Genomic DNA, 18,263 nt, shown 5'->3' on the forward strand with positions numbered 1-18,263 from the left:
ATAGTTCCTTTAGTATGAAACCCTATGTAATTCCAAATATCTCTTCCAGACAATTCACTAAGTTTTGGATTAGTAAAGGCTTCTAATAAAAAGGAATTCAACCAATTTTCAAAAATTTCCTTTTCATTCTTTTTACAGTCTAAGTCAAGGATTCTTTCTCCTTCCATTTCCTGGATTTTAGGAACGTATTTTGATGGTATTTTTGTATATTTTGAATCTTTATTTATAAACCCTTTTTTAAAAGCATAATTATCAAAACCTGTTTCCCATTTAAATTGAGATTGATTATCCTTAGATGTTCCAGCTTCATTTTTTACTTGTATTGGAATTGCTGGTTCTTCGTCACTTGAATAATCTAGAATGTGTTCTTCATTTTCTATATTTTCAGAATTAACTAACTCTTCTTCTATTTGAAAACCATGTTCCGTAATATTATTTTCTTGAGCCATTTTTAATTGTTTAAAAAGCATTGTAACTTCTTCTAATTTTTCTTCAATATTCATAATTTCAATGGTGGTTTTACTTTTAGATCTGTTATGTTGATTATATTTTGAAATTTTTCTTCTTTGGGATTCTCTTTTTCCTTATCCCTTTGAAATTTTATGGATACTAATATTTCTTCAAACATATCTACTATAGAATTTAATTGTGGGTTGAAGGTATGATAAAGATGTGGGGAATCATTTCCATGGTAACATTTTTTAGAAATTCCGTGTAAAAAATAAGTTTTTTCAGGTTTTTGAAGTCCTTCAATAAAACTTATAGTAAAATAAAGATTTTGAGAAAAATCATTTTGTATTGATTTTAAGAATTCGGTGTCATTACAATTAACATTAGTTAAAATCATTAATTTTTGATTTATTAATTTTGATAACTTAATTATTTCTTCTCTTAAATCTTCTAATTTACTTTTTTTCATTAGGTGACGCTTTTCTTTGTGAAGAGTTACGGTTTTGAGTGAAAAGTGTAGTTTTAGGATGTGTGGTTTAAATTTTGCCACATCATTATATCTTTAAATCTGTACAGATTTAGATCTGTACCATATAATTTTCTTTAATTAAAATAGCGAAATAGCGAACATTATAAATTATAATAAATATAATACATAATTACATTATACCCCACAAAAGTAGGGCATGTCCATTTTATAGGGGCCGAGCCAGGTATAAGAAAAGGGTAACGGTCCCTCTTAATTTTAATTTTTTTATATATAAATTATATATAAATTTTAATTTAATTCTTCTTTAATATTTTATTTTAATATTATTTTATTGTGTAAATATTTTTTGTTCTACTCTAATATTTTATTTAACTCTACCTCTGTATATATGCAAGTTCACTTGTCACTTTTTGCAAGTGTGATCAATCGTGTCATTATTGCTTGTCTCCTTGAAGTCTGTACTGTACAATAATGTACATATGGTACGTTTTGAAGGCGTTATTATTTCCGCAAAAGTAAATCAATTTGGGAAAATATTTGATTCAACAATTTATACGAAGAAGGTAGGTTTTCTTCATCATGCCAGTAGAAAATGTTCGTGCGATGCGTAGTGCTTAGTATATATGTCACGGTTGCGAGAATTGGATGGGTTATAGAATTAGCCGATTGATTGGTTTAATAATTTAATAGTTTAATTAGAATTAAATTATGGTTGAATTAATTTAATTAAATATATAATAAAATTAAAATGCATATAAATAATAAATACAAAATATTTTATCGTTAAATGAAATAATATTAAATAAATAAGTTTTTAACTAAATAAAGACATTATTCATGAAAAATCATAATCATTATTAAATGTTTCAATGTTTCTATGATAAACAAGTAATCTAAAGTCATTATTTTTAAAAGTATTACAAAAAAAATATTTGAGGATTCAATTACAACATCAAGTATATCTACTTTAATTTCTATGTCTCTTTCATCTAATAAAATAGAAAAAAAACTCAATACGAAATCAAAATTAACAACATATATATTTGTTGAATAAAACAAAGTTTGTTATGTTACTCACTATTATCAATGTATATTAAATTTTCAATATCTTCAACATCTCTATTATTAAATTTAGGATCATCCTCATCTGCCATTACCCAAAAATCTATCGTGTTAATGCTTTGAATGTCAATTGAATTATAATTCCTCTTCTTACGATGCCATTTAAATTGAAGACGTAGGTTATAAATCACATAAATAATGTCACTTAGTCTTTGATGTTCTAACCGGTTCCTTCTCCTTGAATGAATTTATTCAAAAAGATTCTAGTTCTTCTCACATCCAGATGAAGAAGATATTTGATGAAGAAGACGAATTGTCATTTTTTATAAATTAGGAGCACTCCCACTATGTAGTCTCTATTATTCACCTACATAGATATAAAAATTAAATACTGTTTAATGTTTATCACTCAACATATTAAACTTTTAAACTAAGTTGAACTTGAGAATAAAATAACTTACTAAGTTCAAGTTTTGTTGCCGCTTTCTTAGCACTTCTCCTCCCAAAACTTTCTTTACAATCTCAATACAATTGTATCTCTTGCATTGTAGCAACCGAGTCATCGCAGAATGTTTCAACATCAAGCCAATCAAATAAAAATCTCAAGATATTTTTCTTCTCAACAAAATCTTCACTATCGAAAAAAGTTAGATTTAAAAAGTATGTCGTCGCATGGAGATCGCGTTTCAATTGCTTATCCTACTACATTTTTAAGATACTTGTGTATGACGTATAAATAGTTTTTGGATTTTTAAACATTGTCTTGATAGCATTTTTACCTCTTTACATACCTTCATACACGTATCTCAAAGAGAGTTTCTCATCAGCATCAACAATTCTCAACAACTTAAGAAGAGGATCAACAATTTTTAAAGTGGTAACACAATTTTGTCAAAACTTACTTAATTCTTTTGACTAATTTATGAGAAGTGAAATATTTGTCCACCATTAATACTTGCAAATCTTCCTTACAAATCTTTCCATTAACCTTGTGCACAATTTTTTTTACTGGCCAAAATACTTTTCAAAGTCGGTTGAAACTCTAAAGTAGTCCTTTCTTTAAATTAACTTTCAATTTGTATGGCAACAATAGCTCTTCTCTTTCCTTTGTCTTCCATTATTGTAGGAACAGCAGATTGTATAGGGTTAGACAGCTTAGACTCTTGTGCTTGTGTTTTCAAGCTATAAGACCTCTCCTTAAATTGTCCTTTTTTTTTTATTAGAAGCCTTTTGAATTGAAGTTCAATGACTTTATTACGTACTTTAATTTGTCCATAAATTTTTGCAAGGTGATATTTCATTCTATATATACCCCCTCCATTATAAGTATTCAAATAAAAGATACATGTATATTGCGCCTTGTAATTTTTGTCATATTTCACAGTAAAATATTCCCAAGCCGGGTTAGATTTTTCTCGAGAGAAACCTGTTTGAGATTCTCGGACGGCATTATCTTGTGGTTGTTGATCACTTTGTGGTTGTTCCATCTAAATTACATACAGTAAAATAAAACTCAGCCGTTACAGCAATTACAACAAAATTTAGAATTACAACAATTCAGAAAACTATATCAATTCTATCCAGAATACAAAATTATATCAAAATTCTATTCATCATTCAAATTCAGAATCCAAAATTATATCAAAATTATATATAGTATTCAAAATCCAGAATCCAAAATTGAACTTATATAAAAATTTTATTCAGTAAAATTTAAAATTACTGAATGATTAATTCGTATAATTAACAAAATAAAAAAAATGAAAAGTAGAAGAATTATGCATCAATTCATATAATTAATAAAATAAAAAAATTAACTGAATTCAAAGCAGTGGACTAAATTCCTTACTGCAGCAACCGTCAATTCATATAGTTAAATAAAAAAATAAAAAAATTAATTGAAATATACAAGAACTCATCACGACAGAAAACAGAAAAGGCCTAGAGTTCATGGTGGCAGACCAGATGCCCAGCAACGACGTTGACAGAATCTTCAACTGTGTTTTCGACGACTAGTATGACCAGAAGACGCCAACGACAGAAACTTCAGAGTTCAGAAGACCAGACGACGACGCTGCTGACAGCAGCTTTGATCCGCGACGATGAGTTCTTTTTACCCGTTGGAGTTCCTTTTGCCTACTGACAGTAGTTTCGATCTGGCGTCGATTGTGGTAGGGATGGTGGAGTTCGTTGGAGAAAGACTGGAAGAGGAAATTGGGTTTAAGGAGGTGTGGAGAGTGGCTCTTTGAAAATGGGTTGGGTGGTTCAGCTATGTGGGTGCATGGTAATCAATAATGTTTTTTTTTTCGGCGTCAAAACGATGCCGTTTTGGTGAATATTGAAAAACTGGTAATTTAAAAAACTCGGCCAATTCGGCCAATTTACTTATTAACCGCCAATTTGATCGATTTTTTTTGCAGGACAATTTTAAAATTAATTGGACCGATTAGATAACCAATTCTTAATTAATTCGGTCGAACTGACCAGTCTAATCTAATTTTCAGAACCTTTGTATATATAAATACAAATACAAAAACATTTTTTAAAATTTAAACAATTAAGCTATTAATGGCCGCACGATACGTATAAAAGAAAGCGTAAATCAAATTAATGTGTTGGCCGTAGAATCAATTTATTATTGTCTCAGATAATAGCATGTGCCAAAGATTAATATTAGATGTACTGCAGCATGTAGGTTTTAATAGAGAAAGGACCTACTTTACAAAAAGTAACTAGTATATGCAGTCTTCTATGGAAACGCCATTACTCAATTTCAAGCAAAATTAAAGACGCAAGGATTTATTATCTTTTTTTATTCAATTAATAATTTGTTCGAAAATGGAAATATTTCTTTACTATATACATAAACCAGTGATATGAGTAGTTTAATCAGCACGTTAATTCCAATCCTATCATCATGCATGTATGTGGTGAATTTCAATTCCCCCACTGTTTAAATTTTAACCAATTGCCATTCTCTCAATTATTGGAATCAACATTGAAAGCTATATATCACTAAACATATATGATAAATGTGACATACATATTCAATGCGCTCGTGCCATTGCAAGCTCATCAGCAATAGTGATGATACTACTGTTGAACGAAGTTAATATTTTATTTTTTTGATGAGACGAAGTTAATATTTTATAATAATAATAATGTAGCTTAGGTCCATATATTAATTTCATTCGATATGCATGGGACCGTTACATGAATGTCATTTTCCTTTTTCTTTTTTCTATTTTTGGGTATCTAAGAAGGGCTATATGCAATAGAGATTCCCAAATGGTAATGTCCTCGATCGAATAGACATATTGTAGATGATGTAAGCCATGAGCACGTGAATTATATGTCTCTCATAGAGAGACTTGCCTGGCCTCGATTACATTATATATGTTTGGTTAATAGTGAGTGCATATGGGTTCGCTCATCAAATAGAGACAACATAGGTTATGAAAAAACCTATAAAGGACAGACACGAATACACGACACCATAAAACACAAATTTAATATGTTCATATTTTAGTGATGTATATAATATCTTTATATGTTATATTAATTAATGACAGATTGTGAGGGAAGGAAAGAATTATAACTAAGCTGAATAATACTCATGTGATTGTGATATTGAATCAATGTGTTTAAGAGAAATACAATGACTAGGTAGTATTTATACACTTGATAACAGAATCACACTTTTTGTTATAAGCTACTGGACTAACATTACGTAACTGTATGTTATAACTATATTATTGACTTCACTATCTGCATTCTTGCTAAATTCTTGATCTTGCTTTGTGTCATCTCCGTTATCGCCCTTCCAACTCACGGTTAATCGAGGAGTAACCTTGAGTTTGATTTGAAATTGATAGAAAGAGACAAAAGACAGTGGTTTTGTTAGGATATCAACTATCAGATCCTTTGTGAGCTAATGTGAACTACATTAGTTGACTCTCTCACGGACAAAATAGAGGTCCAATTCAAAATATTTAGTGTGGCTGTGTAGATTAACAACTAACGCTACAAAAAAAAATTTAAATGGCATTAATAATACGAAAATGGCTATAATATTCAAGTATTATGGTGTTATTATGGTGGTTTATGTTATTTCCATAAAATTTGCGAAAAATGGTGAATTTTGGTGATTTTTGCGGTTTTAAATCGCCATTATCTAGGTCCATTATTAAAAAGGAGCCCAAAATTCTATCTTATGAATTCAGATCCAAACTTAAATTGCAAAATTAACGCTGCTGCCATGCACTGGAAGAGTAAGGTTGAAAACGATGCTACCATTGTGATCTGCTCCAGTGCGATCTGTTCCGGCGACGATCTCTTCAACGGCATTCTTTTTCGACTAAAATCTCCTCCCTCAAGATTCTGTGCTATGAACTAAAATGTTGTTATCCTCTTTAGCGACGATCTCTCCAATGCAACATCCATCGGCGATGTTCTCCTCTAGCAGCGCATTCTCCTCCATTGAGTTATCGTGTTACGAACTGAAATGCTTTCATTGTGTGAGTGCTATTGTACTGAGACGTTTGTCCTCCAGCGATTTTGCAAGAAACTTTTAAAATAGTGACTGATTTTAGTGACCAACAAAATCGGCCCCTATTAGTAACCAATTTTACGACCAATCAAACTTTTCTTGGATTTAAAACAAATCGGTTGCTACATTTCAATTAGCGACTGATTTAGTGACCACCCACTCTTAGTTGTTAAATCGGTCGTTAAAATAAAAATTAGTGATCGATTTAACTACCGATGACAAAGTCAATCTAGTCGGTCGCTAAAATTGGTCACTATTTTTTTAACTTAGCGACCGAATTAGCAGCCAAAACAAAAAACAAGCTTTTAGGGTATGTTGGTGGTTAAATCGGTCGCTATTTTTAATTTAGCGACCGATTTTGCGACCAATATAAAAACAAGCTTTACGGTGGTTGGTCGCTAAATCGGTTGATAAGTATTAACATAGCGACCGATTCAGCAACCAACTATAAAATGTTGGTTTTTAAAGCATTCGATCGCTAAATTGGTTTCTATTTTATAATATAATGACTGGATCAGCAACTGACCTAAAAATATGTTGATAAAATAGTTGGTCGCTAATTCGGTCGACAAGATAGCAGTCACTAAATCGGTTGCTAAGGATCAATATAGCGACTGATTTTAGCGATCAGCTATAAAATCTTAGCATTAGAACTGTTGGTCAATAAATCGGTCGCTATTAGCGACCGAATTTGCGACCAACTAAAAAATAAAAATTACAAATTAGTTAGTTGCTAAATTGGTCACTGTTTTAAATAATAAGAACAAACTAGATTTCAAAATAAATTAAAAAATTCAATCACTTTTCAACCCTAACCCTAAACTCTCTCCTCAAACAGTGTCCCTCTTGCCGCCCCCTCACTCTCCAGCGGAGTGGAGAGAGAAGTCACTTTTCGTCGAATCTTGGTCGATGCCGTTCTTGTTGGAGCCATTCTCGTCGGTGCCATCTCTCTTCCTCGAGTCTTTATCGCCGTCTACCCCTCGCCGCGTACTTTCTCTGCTCGTTTCGCCATTGTCGCAGATTGTCGCATCCCCGTTCAGATCTTCCATTGCTCGTATATCGCGTCGTTCGTTCAGATCTTCCATTGCTCGTATATCGCGTCATTCTTTTCTCAGCGTCACCTCCTGTAGTAACTTCTTCTCCTGCCTTTTCAATTTTTTTTAAAATTTGTCTTAAAAAATACGTTACAGAGACTTAAATATGAACTCTGGTTAACTCTCCCCTAGCTAGTCACATTATCCTATGAACTTTGGGTTTGCAACCATGAATTTCTTTCTCTGAGATTTTGGATATGATTTGTCATGGTGATATAAAATTTGGAAATATGGAGTTAAATCAAATTTGGATGCAATGTGTAGATGATAGCAGAAAGTACATTTGATGGATTCTGCCTTTGCAGAATGTAGAGTGATTATTGTGAACTCTTTAGGTAAAAGAAGATTATTGCATGTCAAATCCTTAAAAATACTTTGAATCTCACCTGATCCATGGAAGGGAGGGGCAGGTTTAAAATCAAAACTAGAACTGGCCATATGCTTTTTACATAATTCAATTTAATTAATTTGCTGATATTGTCTCACAAGAGAGAGTTCTTTGTATTTAGACATTTTCAACAATTAATATAGTCTTAGCTACATCACAAGTCTCAAATAGTATAGTAGTGATATAATGATTAGTTTCATTACATAGGTTGAAGTTGGTTCAAGTGTCACATGCTTAATTCCCCTTGAACAATGTCTTGGATTTTTGTTTTGCATCTCACAATATAACATTATAGTAGTTGCATGTTTATGCAGAAAAGCTACTCTTTTTTTCTTATTATTTTTTGGCCTTGAGTATCGTATATGATGAGTCACAAGATTGTCTTTATGTGTTTGCATATTTGTATCATTTTATTATCAAATATTTACTTTCTAAGTCTCTCATTTTAATATATGGTTTGCTTCATTTTTGCAGATAACTTGGTTCCTATTCAAAAATGTTAGTCTCCAATATGACACACTTGATACATTGAGTTTAGGAAATAATAATTTAATTGTGTGATGACAAACATATATTTGGTTAAGCTTAATAACTTAAAAATTGTTTGATGAATGTTTTATTTGTGCAGGTCTATATTAGAATTTTTGGTGACAACAAAGGCTAAGCTATTCAACAACTCATATGGAGCAAACAATATAAAAAAAGTGCTGCAGCTATATGAACTAAAATGGACACACAGTATAGATCATTGCTGCTGAAATTTGGGAACCGAAGTTATTTTTTTCTTGAATCAATAATTATAATAAGGTGAATTCTATCGTACCTTCTCTAAAATAAAGGGTAAACTACCCCTTGTAATATATATATTGAAAGTGATTCACCAGATAAGTTTTATGATGTGGAAGAGATCTTTACGAATGCAATTGATGCACTTGAAGGTAGAGAAGGGTTTATGGTCCGTGATGATAGAAGTCATAAAGACATTTGGAAAGATTCTTTAGATCCTCAAGTCATAAACACAGTTAAAGACATTGTTGTTGATGATGTCAAATACAAGTTTCAAGGGATTGTAGATTCGGATCCTCATGAGATTAAAGACATTGTTGTCGATGAGGTGGAGATCAATAGGATTTGCAAGATGAGGTGATAATTATGCACAAGAATTTAATCACTTTCATGGGATAAAAGTTTTGCGGATAATGAATTCCGAGGATGTTATCACGATACAGAAGAGAGTGGAGGAGGCACAATGGATGTGCGCTAAGGTTGGGAAGGAGTTGCGCCTATGTAGCAAAGATTCTCCGTACCTCGATAGCACAAATGTTACCACGTGTAACGAGCTGAATACGTACTTGCACCTTGTTGGTGGGTTTGTGAGTTCAACGCAAAGAAATTTTTCCAGCGGTGATAACCACCACCACCACCATAGATTGGTGGTGCTAAACTAAATTTAAATAATCATAAGAGAGAGAGAAAAGTAGAGAACATATACCTAATTATTATGGTTAATATTCAACTTAATTATAATTATAGGCACTATATAAATCATAGAGAGTAATTTATTCTTTATTTTAGAGAAGACATAATAGCATTCACCTTATAATAATACTTATGAGTACTTAATGAGTTAAAAGGTATATTTGGACTCTGAACTGCAGAAAAAAAAAAGGGGTTTTATCTTGTTTTTCTATGGCACTTCAATTTATTTAAGATTTTCTTAGACAAGTTACGAAGAATTTATATTATTGTTTTTTTATTTGAATTACTTCATTTTATTCGTTGTGCAAGAGCAAACCAATCAAGCTTCCAAGATTGAATTTTCTGAAGAAGAAATCCTTGTTGCCATGGTGTATAATCTGGTTGGTGAGAGGTTGGTTTCACTTTTGTCATGAAAGGGTCTAAGGCAATTGGACTAGGTACATCTTTCACTAAACATGTTGGATTACTAGATTAAGATTTAAGATTATTTAAAGATTCTGTTGTGGTTTGTATTGGTCGTAGTTTCAAGAACAGTAAAAAAAATTAAAGAGACAAAATTAGTGTAAAAATTGTTGAACTATACTGATTGTTCATGAATAAAGTAAAGTTATGTTATTATTTATGAATTATTTTTATCTTTAGTCTAGATTGTGAATCATAAATTTGATGTATTTAAGAATTTTTAATATTTTAAGTTCTATATTTCTATATAGATATTGTGAATGTTTTTTATATTTATTTAAAAAATTGATCTATATTTGATTCTTTTTATATTTTGTAAAAATATAATTATTTATGAAATTAAGTGTTAATAGTGGTAAATGTAAAATTAATAAAAATCTATAATTATAAGATTAGGAACAGTGACCGCTTTAACAACCAATATAAATTTTTAGTTAAAGAATTAGTGACCGATTTTAGATTTTCAAATTAGATATCAGCAACCGATTTAGCGACTTTTAGGTTTTACGAGGTCGGTTTTCAATTAGGTTTTATAGAATTGAGAGAGAAATCATGCATTGATTCATTTTATTGAGAAAAATCTTGTGATTCTTATTAGGATTAAAATAATGAATTATTGAAGTATGCCAGTTTTGTTACGAAATCAGAATAATCAATTTTGTTGTCCTGTTAGATGTACTTTCTTGCTTTTGTGAAATTATACAAATAATTTGTTGGTCTTTATGTTTTCTTTTGTAAAATTAGTTGGAGAAGTTTAAGTTGTTAAGTTGAGTGAGTGTGTGAATTGTGAAAGAGTTGGGCTAGAGTGATTGTAAACTAGAATTTTTTATTTTATTTTATTTTTGTTTGAAGGTGATTTTGGTATTGATATTTGATTGTGGATTGTGGATTCGTGACTGTGTCCACAAAATGCTGATTTTGGTACCATCTCTGCATTTTTTTTACTAGTTAATATAGTTTGTTCGGATTTGTAAATAGTCCGATAACCACGTGAAGCTATACAATTGTGTTTATTAATAGTTGAGAGAGAAAAATTATTCTTAAACAATTTGGTATTAACAATTAAGTTCTGAATTTTATTATTATTATTATTTTTTTTTTTTTGCTTTGGTCTTTCAAGAACGAACTGTTTTTCCAAATTTTCGGCCACCAAATTATTAGGTATGTTATTTTGTATTTCTAGTTCTATGATCCGTAGTGAATTTAGAAATACGATATGTTTTTACAAATATCGAGAACTATCAGTTTAGATATACTGAGCAAATTATTTCTAACAAATTTATAATCTTTATGTGAAAGAAGGGATAACAGTAAAGAACAGAGAGATAAAAGGCAGAAACTTGATTAAATCAATCTGCTAGGTTTGATATTTGTGTGTGTGAAGAATAATTTTTATGGATGTTTTCTGCATAAATAATCACATAAAATATTCTATGATGCCTTCTAATTCCTACGTGACTTTTTTGAGATATTAGATCGCATTCAATGGGGTCGTTTTGATCATTATTCAGAAGATAAAGGTACATTATTTTTTTTTTATAATTTTAATTTTCATCTGAAAACTAATATATTAGTTGCTTAATATATTTATTAGCTAATCTTGATGTTTATTATACTTTTATCTTAAGAATTAGGTGTTTGCTACGGTACGATGATAAATTCATACGTACGGATACGTTAAAAATATGAACAAGTAGTAATAAGCCATGTAGAATTTATTTTCCACGTCAGCATTTATTTTTTTTTAAATATATATTATATCACCACTTTTACTAATACACCCTTTTTAATTAAATAAAAATAAAAATATTTTTTCATTTAATTTTATAAAAAATTTTAAACATCCTTACTTTATTTGATTAGACAAAAATACTCTTTTAAATTAATCAAATTTTAGAATTCAATTAATCCTAATTTTATAATTTCAAATAATTTAAACAACAAAACAAAAACATATAAAAAAAAAACCAAAAATCAATCGTTCTTCGTCTTCTCCAATTCCCCTAATCATTCCTGTCTCCCTCCAAAGCAAAGCAAAACATATCAATAAAACTAAAAATCAATCATTCTTCATCTTCTCTAATTTCCTTAATATCATTCGTCCCCCTCCCCTATTCTGAAGCAAAACAGTGAAAGTCCCAAACAAAAACAACAAAACCCTAGCCCTAGGTTCTTTGCCGCCGTCCCTGTCTCAGCGCTTCCGCTTCTTCCTCTTCCCTCTGTCCGGAACCCAGGTAGCTCGGCACGTCGTCCCATCTTCACTGGCTTCTCTGTCCGTGGCTTGGAGCAGCTTGCCATCGAGTCACCGCATGCCGTCGTCTCTGCTCTCGCCGTCGTGTCGCTGATCGCTGCTAGAACTGGGTCGCCGATCGCTGCCAGAACTGGGTTGCCAGTCGCTGCCGTTTTGGGTGCAGCAAAAGCTCTTGGTCAAATCAAACCTCTTGGAGTTGAGGTCAGTAATTTATGTCATTGTTCATGAATTTTTTCCCTTTGTAAAGAATAAAATTCAATTGATTGATTTGAACATAGTTTCATTTGTACAAAACTAAAGGAAAATTTTTTATCTCATTTCTTTTCTTATTTAACACTATCGAGTTTTCTATTGCATTCCATATTGCATATGAAATTAAGTTCTAGTTTCTTTTGGAATGTTTAGTTTGGAGTTGCTGGTGAATATTGTGAGTTACTGTATTTTGTGGTACAATTGCTAATTATAATTAATAATTCATGCTATGCCCAAGTTTAAAGTCCTGCATATGCAGGTTCATTTTGTAGTTGCAGCTTGTAAGAATATGATTAGTGGAAAAGGTATGAGGCCTGGAGACATTGTCACAACTTCAAATAGAAAGACTATAGAGGTGAGAGTTTATTTGGTTATAATCACAACTTACTGTACACGTTATTGGAACATAGCATTTGTTACATTTTGATCCTGTTTCAACCATTACATTGCAGTCTTCTCATCTTTTCCCTCCAGAAATCATATATTTCTTATATTGAGAACAGTTTTTGTGCTTCTTAGATGTTTAATTTTAATATTTGGATGCAATGTATTGGTCACTTGAATTATCGTAGGGCAAATCTATTGTAGAAATATCTGGTACAAATAAATATTCGTGTAAAATTGGAAATCAATGATTAGAGATTTTGTCCTCTAGGATCAATATAATTAAACATGTGTAGTAATTTTTATTATTTGTTTAATAATATACCATTTGAGATCAATTACTAAGAATTTGATGTTGGGTTTCTTTTATAGGTTAACAACACTGATGCGGAGGGTAGGCTTACCTTGTTATGTAATAGAAACTCTGTTTTGTGTTGTAAATGGTTTGGTCTAATTTGACCAAGGTCAATTTACATGTATGAGATATAAGCTTTGCACTATTATCATGAGTGCCAATAGATACCAGAAAAAAAAAATTAAAGCAAAGAAGCTTTTGCAAGAAGGGTTTTAACATGTTTTACTTGATACATGTGTCAATGAATCATTCAAATTTTCAAAACTTAATCCTTGACCAAAATTACAAAAAAATGCAACTCGTCACAACAATCACTACAATATGAGTGAATAAACATACTCTTGATTCAGTTAATTGCTTGTTGCAATTTATGTTATTTGATACTAATTTTCAGATTATTTAGTAAAAACAGAAGAAATAGAATATGAGCATACTTAATATGCAGAAAATAATTTCAGTTACATTTCTATTTTATGATGGTTGTGAAGAAAATTGTTCCTGAGTGATCTCAAGACTCAAGACTCGTTCTATATAAATTCTAAACTGCATAGCCATAAGGATTATTACAATATTTTATTTGAAAACAATTGAACACATGCAGATTCTACCAGTAATATCTCTAAAGTAATGAAAGTTAACAACTATTGGTTCTCCCTGCTATTACTTTTAAAAATTTAAGCAAGTAAACATCCTTGATATTATTTAGTAGATACACACAACCCAGAACCTCTCAGAAAATGTTGTAAGAGTTGTAAATAATATTAACTGCAAAAATTTTACAACTATTCAATAGTTCTACACTTCAGGAATAGTTGGTAAAGATGGCAGCCATTTTCTGCAGCCTCAATATACAGGACGTTCCCATGATGCTTTCTGCATGATTAAATGAACAAAAGCTCTCTTCCTTATATAAAGAGCTTTAGGTCAATTTTTTGGTTGAAGGTCTTCTTAATGTGCATGCCATCACACAAAAAACATGTGGTCTAGGATTGATGCATGGAGAGAAACCCACTGAAATAGTGAACCAGCAATCAGAAGCAATTTTCCTAAAGAATGAACAACAAATAAAACAATGAACACTGAACCCAGCAATAAAACAACCAGCAACAATGAAATCAATGAATCAATAACGAGGTACTGAAAAATGTGTAATAACATGTTTGGTTTCATGTTTTAAAGTCTTAAAATCAATAGAGAAAAAGGGTCACTAGCTCATAGAGTTCTAAAGCATGCAAACAAAACAAAACACCTAGTATACTCTAGAATAGACTAGAAGGAAGGATGAAAAAGACCATTGAAAATAATTGATTTTCATACTGTGGCCCATGATTCATCCATGGAGAGTTCTAAATATATGGTCTTCAAACCAAAAACAGCTTTCCAGATATCATGATCATAAATACAACTTTGCTTGCTAACATCCATTCCATACAATGGGAACTGAAAAAACAACTATTCAGGCTATGCCGTAACTAATACATTGAACAATGACAATGAACAACAATCAGAAGCAATTTTAGTAAATCACAACAAATAAATCAGAACAGAGAATAAAAATCTAACAACCCTCAACCAAAAATAAGAACCAACACCCTAAACCTGTGAACCAAATATACAAATAGAATTGAAAATCATGAATCAGAATTAACCCTAAACCCTTAATCAAAACAGAACAAAAAGTTTAAAATTAAAAAACAAAATCAGAAGACGATGGAGGCTTAGCCAAGTATTAATTATAAATTAGAATCAATAAGAAGACTAAACCAGAATTTAAAATAAAAATAGAATCAGAACAGAAAAAATAAACATGAGGCTTAGCCTCCATTACAGAAGACGATGGAGGCTCGGTGGGAACTGGGGTCGGTGGCTTGTCACTGCTGGGAAGAACGTTCCTGGGTCGGTGCTCGCTGGCGACGCTGGGCGCTGCTGGAAGAACGCTGCTGCCTGCTGGGTCGATGCTCGCTGGGAACTGGGAAGAAGGCTTCGGTGCTGGCGGCTGGTGGGATTGCGACTCTGCAAGGGTGAGACTGTGAGCAGCAGAGAGCGACTGCAAGATTGTGCGAGGGCGAGACTGGAGAAGAGAGCGAGAGAAGCTAGGTTTCGAGAGAAGCTGCTCCAAGCCACGGACAGAGAAGCCAGTGAAGATGGGGACGGCGTGCCGAGCTACCTGGGTTCCGGACAGAGGGAAGAGGAAGAAGCGAAAGCGCTGAGACAGGGGACGGCGGCGGCAAAGAACTTAGGGCTAAGGTTTTGTTGTTTTTGTTTGGGACTTTTACTGTTTTGTTTCAGAATGGGGGAGGGGGACGAATGATATTAAGAAAATTGGAGAAGACGAAAAACAATTGATTTTTAGTTTTATTGATATGTTTTGCCTTGCTTTAGAGGAAGACAGGAATGAATAGGGGAATTGGAAAAGATGAAGAACGATTGATTTTTAATTTTTTTTATATGTTTTTGTTTTGTTGTTTAAATTATTTGAAATTATAAAATTAGGATTAATTGAATTATTTAAAAGGGTATTTTTGTCTAATTAAATAAAGTAAGAATGTTTAAGATTTTTTATAAAATTAAATAAAAAAATATTTTTATTTTTATTTAATTAAAAAGAGTGTATTAGTAAAAATGGTGATATAATATATATTTAAAAAAAAATTAAATGCTAACGTGAAAAATAAATTCCACATGGCTTATTATTATTTGTTCATATTTTTAACGTATCGGTACGTATGAATTTATCATCGTACCGTAGCAAACACCTAAGAATTATATCAAGCAAGTGAAGTTACACCGTAAAGAGAACTAAAAAGTAGACAAAAATTAACGAATTTAAGTGTAAAAAAGAGGGGGACATTTGCTCCCATAAAGATTTTTAAAAAATACTAATAATTATATATAGATGTATATATTTGTTCCTTTATTATATTATGTTTTTTTTTGACATAAAATATAAATAATTTTCTTGTGTTTTATGTTAAAAAATATTTTATTAAATTTTATTTAGTATAAAAGTTAAAAATAAAAAATAAATCAACCTATAAAAATAATAATAATTAACTTCATGATACTAGCTAATTTAGTTGATAATTAAATTCAAACTCGATTTTGTAATTAAATACAACCTAAATTATTTGTGATTTTTTAAAAATTATTTAAGATAAAAAACGTATTATCTATATATATTAATGTACTGTATTAATATTCTTTATTAAAATGGTCTTAAATATAATAATTATTTTAGTTAAAAAATTTATTTATGCCATAAATACTATAATAAATAAATTCCACAATTGAATAAGAGATAATGAATAATTAAATATTTTTTTAAGAACATATAGAAAACTAATAATGTTTAATCATGTTAAGAATATTAAAAAAAGTTATAAATTATCTTTTTATTATTTTGAATACTATAATGCGTGTGAAATTATCTTTTTATAATTTTAAATGCTATAATAAATAAGTGCATGTACAAAGTCTATGTGTATAGTTGTAGTTTTTTCAATAAATATAGATAGTTCATTATAATTTAAAATTTTAAATATATCTAAATTAAATTGGGTTGATCCAGTAATTTGTTCAGTCATCCACTTAAATAAGTGTTGGGAGTTTGAATTTTGTCTCGTATATATAGCAACTCATTAGTCAGTGATAGACTCTTAATGAAGCTCAGATCTATGTCCGATTAGTCCTTGACCTATAAGATACTGGAAAAAATAAAAAAAAATAAATCTATATCTAAATTTTACTTTGCATATTTATGCCTCCACTGATAAAATTTTTTCGGCCCGTCACTGGAAGTAGATTTTTCAAAATGAATAATAAAGAATGTGATTTTTTCTGACAAAAAACTTTATATTTAGTGACTATATGTTAAGATATGAACGAAAAATTATGTTATGTTTGATATTTTATTTATGGTTTATGAGTTATGACTTTTATTTTTTGATACTATGTACGTATGAATTATAAAAATTATATGTCATATTTGATGTTTTGTTTATGGCTTATGGTTTATGATTTTTAATTATTATGAAATTCTAAACAAAAAATTGTTCATTTAATACGGTCAAAATAACTGTTTCAATTGTTATTTTAAACAAGTAAAAGATGTTATTTTAATACTCGGTAAAAAATAGCATAAATTTATTATTTTAATTAGATAAAAATAATGATTAAAATTTTTTATTTTAAATAGCATAAAACTATCATTTCAACTAGATAAAAATAATGGTTAAAATTGTAATTTTAAAATAAGTAAAAAATTTTCTTTTAATTAGTAAAAATAATAATTTTAATCACCACTTTAAATGATAAAAAACCATCATTTTATTAGCTAAAAATGACGGTTCTAATAGCTATTTTAAATTTTAAAAAATACAATTTTAACTAGTAAAAATGATAATTTTAACCATTGTTTTAAAAAAAACAAATTATTTTAACAAGTTAAAATGGTGGTTTAAATATAAAAAAAATACTATTTTATTCGGTTAAAATGATAGTTTCAAACATCATTTTAAACATAAAAAAAACTGCCCTTTTAAACTACAAAACTTGTGGTGTGTTTTAAAATTGCTCTAATATTTCAAATGGCGCTCAGAATTACGGCTTTTTTTAAAAAACCACCGTGTTAACTATTTTTTTTTTTTTTTTTTTTTGTAAAAGAGCACGACACTGATGTTATCATAGTAAGGGTCGGAGCAATTGAGGAAGTAACTTTTAATTGATGTAAGAGGTTTTGGATACAAATGATCTCACTATTAGCAGCTGCAAGTCCATGATATTCACTTCTGTACTCGAACGAGACACTGAAGCTTGCCTCCTACTCGACCACAAAAATCACATGTTGATCTTCTGTCATCTAAATCAGAACAAGGTTCAAAAGTAAAACCCTGCATAACGCTACCAGCTAAATATCTGAGTATACGCATAACACATTGCCAGTGAATTTGCAACAGTTTAGGCGGCCTTTGTTCATAGAGAAAGATAGCTCATGTCTAGTCAAGGTTGCATACTGCAAGGAACCTACAACCGACCTGTATAAAGATGG

General features: G+C 30.4%; 1 protein-coding gene and 1 long non-coding RNA gene across 2 annotated transcripts in view; both read left to right on the top strand.

Moving 5' to 3' along the window:
- Positions 1–18,263, top strand: part of LOC130944803 (calcium-binding protein KRP1-like) — a 66,161-nt gene that overhangs the window by 13,546 nt on the left and 34,352 nt on the right. The window lies entirely within an intron of this gene.
- On the top strand, positions 12,052–13,422 carry LOC130944804 (uncharacterized). Its single transcript, XR_009072155.1, has 3 exons — positions 12,052–12,426; positions 12,737–12,832; positions 13,234–13,422. It is a non-coding gene; the product is annotated as an uncharacterized LOC130944804 (long non-coding RNA).

The sequence above is a fragment of the Arachis stenosperma genome, chromosome 8 (genome assembly GCF_014773155.1).
Source record: "Arachis stenosperma cultivar V10309 chromosome 8, arast.V10309.gnm1.PFL2, whole genome shotgun sequence".
Classification (NCBI taxonomy): domain Eukaryota; kingdom Viridiplantae; phylum Streptophyta; class Magnoliopsida; order Fabales; family Fabaceae; genus Arachis; species Arachis stenosperma.